We start from the raw sequence: 10,273 nt of genomic DNA on the forward strand, positions 1-10,273 counted from the left end.
GAAAGTATTGATTTAAAAAACAAAAGAACTACTGTGTATGGCCCGTGATGCAAAGCACCACTGCATATGTTATAAATGTTAGCTCCATTTTTCCTGCTGCAGAAATTCAAGCAGTTATACAGCTTGATGCTTGACCTCAGTCTACAGCTAATAGTGCTCTAAAGGAGGGAGGTACTGTCCATGATACTGAGCGGTTTCCTCACCATTCTCCTGTGAGGCGTTTCTCTGCAGACACAAAAGCTCCACTCCCGTGAACAAAACCATGATCTATCATCTGTATCATGAATCTGCAGACATTTAAACGTCTGTTTTCTGAGAAGATACAGGTGGCTCTGACCCATCAGAGATGGAACAGGGAGAGAGACAGGACTCTTACTTGTTTATGAGCACATGATGTCTTTTTTTTTTTCAAAAGTACATTTAGTGCTTTCAACTGTTGGTAAAATGAGTTGCACTGCACAGAAGAAATCCTGGAGTGTTTGCACCTCTGCAGGCTCTCCAGCAGATGGAGCTAAGGTACCATAAATGATAAATTGTTTAAGACGAAAACAATGCAGCTGAAAGACAATCTCAAAGCCATCATTATCTTTGTTGATCTTTTAAACAGATGCTAGTTTGTCTGTTTTACATGTTGTAACAGCAATGTTTACTTCTATGAATTCTAGACATCTAACAACTAATGATTCTGTTGTTTTCTGAAGATTTACATAATTTCTTTGTTATATGGTTTTTTTGTTGCCAACTGTCTGCTATAGAATATACTGGGAAGTGTTAAACAGAAATCAATTGGTTACCTTAGTCTCAAAGTATGCATTAAAAAAAGTCTCTTTGCAGAGATAAATTACCCTGAGCATCCAGTAGCACAGGATGAAGATGTAATCTCTCTGTTGATGAATGACCCACCATTCCTCAGTCACAGAGAGCAGAGGGAGACTGCACTGAATGGGAGGAAGCAGGGAAGTGATGGGAGAATTTGTTTCTCTGATTCCTCTATCTTTCTCTTCTGTGACTATGTGTGCGTTAAGGGGGCAGACACTTGTTCCAGAGCAGATGATCTCGGCTTAGAAGTCATCAAGTCATATGATATGCCACTCATCAAAAGAGAAAACAAGACCACAAAAAAAAAAAAAAAACTTTAGGGGCACACCTTTTAATCAGTGTCAATAACAACACCTGGGCTGTTTTGTTAGGGAGTTTTTGCGGCACAACCCGATCTCCACTGATATCATATCACAAAACCATCAGCAATAATAAGGTTAGCAATAATGATGGTGATGTGGAATATTGATATCATTGCTTTAAGAATGTTTTTCTTGGTGTGTTTAATCCTTTCTCTCTTTTCCCTCACTCATTTTTTCGTGCAATCTCACACAAACCCGCCTGCCTCTTTCTCTCTTTCTGGCTACTGGTTTAAAGGGAAAAAAATTCAAACATAAAAAAAAGTTACTTTTTAAATATTTATACAAATGTTAAGCCATTTTATATTTGTTTATTTTCCACAATTTAGATATTATGCCCAGTTGTACAATAAAATGTCCTAAGTAGGCATACATTTTGAATGGTAGTGGGATTGCAACAGTTGATAAAACACTGAAAATAATGGAAGCATTTTGTGTATTTCATTTAATCTGTTTATTGTGGCATTGAAAACAAAAATGGAAGAAAGAAATATCTGTTTGCAAAGTCTCTCTGAAGAACCATAATTATCCTCCTTAAAAAGAACATTAAAACATGGGTCAGAGTAGTTAATACAATGCCAAAGTAACAGCAGATTTCATTGTTATCCCATTAAAAGGATTGCAATAGTCAGAATTTGTCATTTATCAATTTTTGAGAAGGACAAGCAATGCATTCTAACTCAGCATGTTTACATACAGACGTCTTTACAAACGAATTTCAAGAAGCTGAAAAGTCTTGCCATACATTTTTCTTTTGGATTTAGAGTTAATTGTTTGGATGACTGTCCGTTATCGTAGACTAATAAAAATATGCATCAATGTCGCATTCTGGGAAGAAAGACTATAGGTTTTTTTTATTTATTGAAACTTGGTTGTGATCATTTTCAAACAATGCCATAATGTTCTTACTCTAATGTGTGTCCCTTGTCTGTCAACAAACCCCCCAGTTATTACAAAAGTCCATCCTCTCAGTCTCTGACAAAGACAATTTACTAGTCCAGCAAAATGTAACATAACTTAATAAATCCTTCAAATGGCAGCTTCTTGGTGTGATGATCTTGCTTTGCTGTCCTTACCTATTTGTTGTTTTGTTGGATCCAGCATCCACTGAGGGATGTGTGTCTTTCTTTATTGTTCATCGTAATTCAGCAGCACATAAACAATAAAATGTATTCTACCTTTCTGAGTTTTCAAAAAGAGTAAAATATGTTGCTTTTATTTAATGAATAAGATCTATCTACCTGAATCCCACATTAAGTGTTGATTGTTTACCATGTTTATTTTTGTCTGAATGAGACAGGAGACTAAAGATACATCCAGAGAGCAACAAACAGTCATCAAGGGCAGGAATCATATTTACAGTGTTTTGATCTGAAAAATCATGAAGCTTAAGTTAAGTTCCGAACAGCATCGTGAAAAAACACACACCACAGTCATTTACAAGGATTTGTTCAAATATCTGACAGATGTCTTGTTTGGTTGGTGTAATCATGTTCATGTTGCTTTGGTCTGGGCTGTGAAACACATATTTTATTATTATTTGAGTCCCATTACTCTGAATATATCACAGCTGTAGTATGTTTAAAACACACATGCACCACCATGGAGGCAGAGTCGCACTCTGTGGTGAGTTCCAAGTCATAAATGACCAGATTGGGCCAATAGTTAATCATGACCAGGAAGTGGATGTCCCAAAGACTCCGGGTATCTTTAAGTAGAAGAAAAGACAAAAAAGGCTTACTGTATATACTGGTTGAGATGTGTATCACAGCTTTAAGTGAGAGCACAGAACTCAGCTCACTGTCAGGAACACAAACAGGAGATTTTCCTCCACCTCTTCCTCACTCCTTTAAAGCAAACAGACAGAAAACATTCAGCAACCATGACACAGTGTTTTCCAACAGGCCTTTTAACTTTGTGCAACTGTTTAATGCTGGGTTTTTTGTTTTTAGCAGTTACTCATCCTGATGATACACAAAAATAATGTCTCAATAAAACAAAATAATAATGTAACCATAAACAAGATGACACAGGGCTTTCACGGTTGCAGAAAAGTCATTAAAAACTCCTGATATTTGCTGGAGAAGTCGAATTTGTGGATGCAGTAGAATTCACCTCAAATACTGTACTTGTAAACAAGTACAAACAACTGAATTTAAGCCATCATTTGGTGCGAAAAAAACCCAAAGCAACAAACAAGCAACCCAAAACAACAAGTACTTAAATAACATTAAATATGAGAAGAAATTAGAATTTCAAAAATGTCAAATATAGAGAATAATAAAAAAAACCCCACAAAATGTACAAACGGAGAATTAAAAAAAAATAATAATCTAAAGTCCAGTGGGCTAATGCACCACATAAACACCACTGGAGCAGCATTTAACCGGGGCTATGCTCCGCTGTCCATTGTGCAAAAAACATGACTTGCACACAAGATAATAACTTTTATAATGATAATTTTCCCATAAGATAATTAAATTCTTCACACAGGATAATTATGCACAAATTAATTATGTTCAGTTTTTGGCTTGACTGTACTGTCACACTGTAACACAACTGTTTTAGTTGGGTCCTTATCTTTGTTTATTGAAGCTGTGAGTGCTCTCACTGTTCAGGTTAAATTGAGTTCATATATCCTGACTTTGTGTGAACATTATTTCACTCTGTGGCACCATGGTTCCCCTTTGGTATTTGAGTGAGCTGCTGAAGTTGGAAACTCCATTAGGGCGGGCACCTGATGAAAACCCATTAATGGCTCCACAATTGGATTGAGGTCGGCGGGAAAGATTCGGCAGTGCAACCACGGCACACAAAGCCATAAAGTCTGATGTAGCCGACTCTTATTGAGAATCTGCGGTTGTGGAAGAATAACTGTCCCAGCGTCTGCAGACCTGTTGAATTAAAGGGGGCATTAACTGCTGCTTCCTCTGCATTATTGATGGTCGGCTCCATTCCCGAAGCCATTATGCTTCCTTTTTTTCCTCTTGCAATTTTCTGCTAGACTTCCCACTGTCTTCAAACACACTTAGCCGGTGGAGGCGAGTGCGAGTTCAGGCAAAGGGCTCGCACTCCTCCCTGCAGGGTGCTGTTATTTTAAGACCCACCATCACAATCAGATTGGGGGCCACAATGCCCACACAAGTCCTGTTCCTGGTGTGAAGTGAAAGTAATCACTGTTTGACAAGCAAGGGATGATGAGTGTTATGCAAGGTGCCATCTACTGTAACAAGACCTGAAGAGGCAGGGATGTGAGGTGACGAATCCCATGACACCTCAAAAAACAAAGCAGATATGTTGTCTTTATTCTCCTGCTGTGTGACCTCAAACACAATTCCCAGAGACTTTTATTAGATTTTGATGTAACTAACCAGGATTACTTCATGACTCACCTCAGCAGCCACCTACAGTACATTTGTTGTGGAGCTCCCTTTCTCTTGCAGATACTATTGCAGCCAGCTTTATCAGCTCTCACACAGCTTGAGACACCTTAGCGCTCGCCTGACCTCATCCTGTCATATGATTTAATGAGCAGAGTCGTGTCACAAACCCCAGTGTCAAGCCTGTGACGGGGGGGTCTATACAATGCACTCAAGATTAATGAGGTCATCTCCTCTGTCACTTTGTGTATGTGTGTGTGTGTGTGTGTGTGTGTGTGTGTGTGTGTGTGTGTGTGTGTGTTGTGAAAGAGAGAGAGGAAGAAAGAGACTTGATGACTTTCGATATCACAGAATAAATGACGTAAAGAGACTCAGAATAACAGCATGTGTTTGAAAGCTGCTTGAAAAGAATAGCTTTGAAATCAACAGATTGTTCAAATGGAAAGAAGGTAAACTATAGCAAAGCTACAATTGACCACATCTGATGTCGCACTCAAGGTGGGAAGCTCATGGACTGTATGGATGTATTTCCCGGTTTGCAAAGGTTAAACACAGCAAACCTGACGAGCCATTATCCTTTTAACACTTTTTTTATTTTTACAGAAACTGAAAAGACATTGGTGAAGAAATCTGAGGGCCTTTAAGGAGATTGAAAGTTTGGTTGAGAGAGCATTTAGTAACTGCCATCACTAGTCTTCAAAAATATGCTTCAGAAACCAGTGGATCAGAATATGTCCATGTTAGATACGGTCTATGGTCATACAGCAAAAACAAAAACAAAAAAAGTTATAATTGTAAACTATTCATGATAAACAGCATTGAGTGTCAGCATTGGTTTTGTTATCAGTGTCCCTCAGAGTCCTGGACATTGATACAGCTTTTCTATTTATAAGTAATTATGAAGAGATGTGAAGCACAGCTCTGGTCAACATTGCTGCTGTGAGTTTCATACCTCGGCTCGGTCAGCGAACATATCCTGATTTTGTTATTTTATTCAGTCCCCTAGGATTGGTATATTCTGCCCTTTGATTCGAGCTGCATGTGTTGTGTGCGTGTCTGTGTGTGTGTGTATAAAGTTGCTGTCTTTGGCTATATGATGATAACACACTCTGAGGGTGTTCTAAATCAATCAAATCCAAACCTAGATGCCCACCTCTCGTCTCCACCGGCTCTTTTAAAGGATGGTATCGATTATTCCAACCATTCCTGCCTTTCAGGAGGGGCAGACGAAAGAGACTGCTTGAGAAATGGAGAGATGATAATGCAATTACTGGGGGGAAGGCTTTGAGGAGCGGACAGTAATGCTTGAGGAGAGCGGAAGGTAAATGTCAAAGACAAACAGATGTATTGTGGATGAGTTGTCAAAAGCACGTCATAACATGCCAGTTTTTCTGAGTAGGGGAATGACCATAAATTATTCATTTGTTTTCATTATTTATTTTTTTAATAGGTACTGTAGGTATTCTTACATTGTGTGATAGCAGCCATTTATTTATTCTTTTCTCTTTGTTCTACCGTACATCCTTGCATCCGTTATTAAGATAAAACAATGTGAGGGAATTAGTTAAGTAGGAAACAGTAAAGACTTGCACCATGGAGATGTCTTTTACGATATGCAGATGATAAAGACATATCATATGCTGTAATGAAGCTCTATAGCTGTGCACCATTGCTGTTTTGTCCACACATAGGAGCTGTAACCTTTTCTGAAATTGGCTGGACATTTTTATCAGTATACCTTACAGTGATATTTGGGGACTGTGTATCCAGAGTAAGACTTAAAAATTAGTAATTGGAAAGAGTATAATAAATTAAATCCTTCTAGAAAAGCAAAATGTATACATTTAGTCAATCTGACAACTTATTATCTTTCAAAGGGTCTTACTTCATCACAGTCTGGTAGACAGTGTGTGTAGATAACCCGAGCCAATCTTAAGACCACAGCCAACGTTAGCATTTTCAGTAGAACATTTCAGAGTATAATAACAAGTGGATAGAAGTGATACGATAAAAGAGAACGAAACTCCTAGATCAGGGGTGTCCAAAGTGCGGCCCGGGGGCCATTTGTGGCCCTCGAGTGGATTTTTCGTGGCCCTTGACTTCAAATAGAAGAATCAGAAGATTTTGGCCCCAGGCCTCATCAGATGGCATATTTCGTTCTTTTTTTCTTTTTCATGTTAGCGAGGGAGACCTATAAAAGCCTGACTATTCTTTCCAAAAAATTAGAACACAACAGTTTCCCACTGCAATTAATTATTGTGTATTTACATTATTTTTTGAAGAGGTCAAAGTACAAAAAGTTCCTTCAAATATTTAAAAAACAAACAAACAAAAAAACCCTGTGGCCCGTGAGCGATTCTAACGCGACAATTTTGGCCCGCAAGAAAAAAAGTTTGGACACCACTGTCCTAGATAATGGTTTTGCTACCGAGCTAACAGAAATGTAAACAGTGTCACGATTTGCGGGTAGGAAACAGGGAGGGAGGACCCAAGTGCAGGAACAAAAATATTTATTAAACAAAAGGCAAAACAAAACTTACTCAAAAAAATCTAAATCCAGAACGAGTGTGAAAAAACAAAGTAAATCCAGGGAACAAGGAACAGACAGGCAACGATGGACACTCATCAAAGACTACACTGGGAATGACAAAGGACAATGAACCAACAAGAGACTCAGCGAAAACAGAGACTAAATAGACATGGGGTAATCAGACGCAGGTGAGACTAACGAGACAGGTGAGGACGATCAGGGTAATCAGACAGGAGGGACACACAAGGAACAAAGAACACTGACACTGACACCACCTAAAACCAGATATACAAGATAAAACGGGAAACACTAAAGACCAGACTTAAAACACAAGACAGGAAATAAACTAACAGGCAACATAGGAGGACAGAGGGAAACACACTCAAGACTAAAGTAAACACAAGACTATGAAACATTAAAGCACACAAGGAAAGGAAACAAATAACACTAGGGACAGAATGAAAACTGAATCAAGATGAAACTGAACCAAACCATGACAAACAGTCCTAATGTAAGATAGAAATTATATTGGATATGCTAACTTGGACTGTTGTGACTTTGGTGTGGTAGCTTATTATTAAACATAGCATCGGGGCGCTGATAATCTAGCAGTTGTGACGCGTGAAAAATATACAGAGGCTATAGTCCTCAATGCAGCAGCCATGGGGGTATACTCTTAATATTTTTTGAGTGTCTCATTCAGCAGAGGATAAAGAACCTCTGGGACGTAAGACTACTCTTTTTTGGTACTAAATTGCTTTGATCAAACATATCTATAGGTAAAACCAATCCCATCTGTCTCTTAATCTATTACTGTATCTCTGCTGCACTTTGTGTTGATCGAAAATGATTTGTTAAACTTGTTTCTTGAATGCATTTCTTTAGGGTTTGTTGCCTTCATTAATGTTTTCACAATAACATAACCTGAACTACTTTACACATAATAAACATTATATTGATGAAATGCCAACCCAAATGTACCCTTTTGAGGTATTTATTACAGTTATTTTTTGTCTACTCATACGTCTTAAAAGTAGGCTATGTTGCAAAAGTGTCGGGTAGATAATCAATCAATCCAAGTAGCATGGTGCAGGAACAGGCAACCATCGGAAGATCACAAAGGACCACAAATCCTTCTTTGAATCCTCTGTTCCCACGTCTTCCAGATCCTGCTCCAGTCCTCCTCTCCTGGATGTCTCCTCAGGACCGTTTCCTCTCTCTCTCTCTCTCTCTCTCTCTCTCTCTCTCTCTCTCTCCGCCAGCTCTCGGTCCTTAGAGACATCACACAGCACAAAACATGATCCACTGCCATTCCTTTTTTGTTCCAACACAAATAAATGCTGTACTACAGAACACAATTCTCTAAACGTGGTGGCCATCACAGTAATCATTGTGGTTCAATTTGAGTGTATAGAAGTCGAGGACATTCTTCCATCATGTGTGATCCTAGAAGAGTTGTTTGGGTATGATGATTTGCATTAATTATGGAGTACTCCTTGATGAAGGTCTTGTAATCTTCTTTGAGGTGTACTCAAGCGTTGAATGACCATCTCTCTTGGCATCCATGGCCCCACTCTAAAACAAAGTCTTTGAATCCTGCTTACATATTTAGAGTTACTTCTTTCATTGTTGGACATGGAGGATGTATTTACAGAATTCTGCAAGCAGAGTCTCAATTTGATGTTTGATCCCATTAAGTAAAATCTTGGTTTGCGAAAGAACCCCAGACCTAACAGCCATATAGAGAAATGGGTTCTATAACAGAGTCCAGTATTTTAAGCCAGATTTGAATTGGGATGTCTAATTTGATGTTCCTTCTGAGGGCGTAAAAAGCCCTTCTGGCCTGGTCTCTCAGGTTGGTCACAGCTCGGTTACAGTTCAGTTTACTTTTTGTGTTCAATTTAGACTGTATTTATTATGAATCCAAAATTGATGTGTTGGAGGCTGTTCCTTTTTTGGAAAAATCATGATTTTAGTTTTGGTTAGATAGACTGTCAAGGGCCCAGGCCTTGGAGAAAATGTAAAAGATCCAGGTGCTATTCTAGCCCTTGCTTGTTTGGAAATAGAAAGCACCAGGTCGTCTGCAAACAGTAGGCACATTCAGTGTCTAACAGGGTGATACCAGGTGCTGCAGACTCATCCAGTTTATTTGCCAATTCATTGACGATGTGAAATAAGGTTGGGCGTAAGCTGCATCTCTGTCTAATGCCTTTGAAGGAAGAAGTCTGTGGTTTTTTTTGGCCAATTTTTACAGCACATTTGTTGTTTTTGCCGATTGATTTTGTAGGTGGATTTTCCCTAATTCCACTTTCTAATAGTGTCACGGATGCAGCGTCACGAACAGAGGAGGAGACCCAAACACACGACTCTGGGCTAAAGCAGAATCAAAGTCCATTTATTGCAAGCAGGGTTCGGTACACGGGTAGTCAGTCGGTTCCAGGCAGAAGTACAAAAAAACGGCAGGCAGAAATTGGGGTCAAAAAACAATCAGGATCAGAATCAGAAGACAAATACAAAAGTGCTAGTATCGCTGCTACAAAAGACAAGACGAACTGGCACAGAGTGAGGGGAAGACAGACATACTGATACTGAACAGGGGGTGGAGTTAACAAGACACAGGTGAGACACATCAGGTAATCAGCAGGGTGGAAAAACACTGGGGAGAAGGACATGCAGCCAACAGATCTGACAGAAAAGGGAGGTGGAGTTAAGACACAGGTGAGACACATCAGGTAATCAGACAGGAGGGAAACAAGGAACAAAAAAGCACAAGACCAGAAACTGAAGACAAGAACAAAGTAAAACAACAAACACAGGACATGATACAAGAAGAAACAGAAATAAACTAAACCCTTGCAGGGAATGTGACAAACAGTTTGGAGAGCCAAATTATTGTCCTGGTGGTTTGTCGCCTCATTTCAAAATCTGGCTATCCTCTGACACGCGCAGTAGGTGGTCCCTAATGGCCAAATAAAACATTTGGTGAAACCAATTTACACTCACAAATGCCCAACCTGCTAAATATATGTCTAAATAAAATCATTAAAACATGTCTGTTGACCAACATGATATATTCAAATAAAGCAAACATGTTTGTAGATTAGATTGTGTGCTGTCGTCAAGAGAGCACAGTCATTCAGTTACCATGATCTAAATCTGGCTGAGATTAATGTCTGCACTCCTTC

Source organism: Symphodus melops (assembly GCF_947650265.1).
Source record: "Symphodus melops genome assembly, chromosome: 4".
In the NCBI taxonomy this organism is placed as follows: domain Eukaryota; kingdom Metazoa; phylum Chordata; class Actinopteri; order Labriformes; family Labridae; genus Symphodus; species Symphodus melops.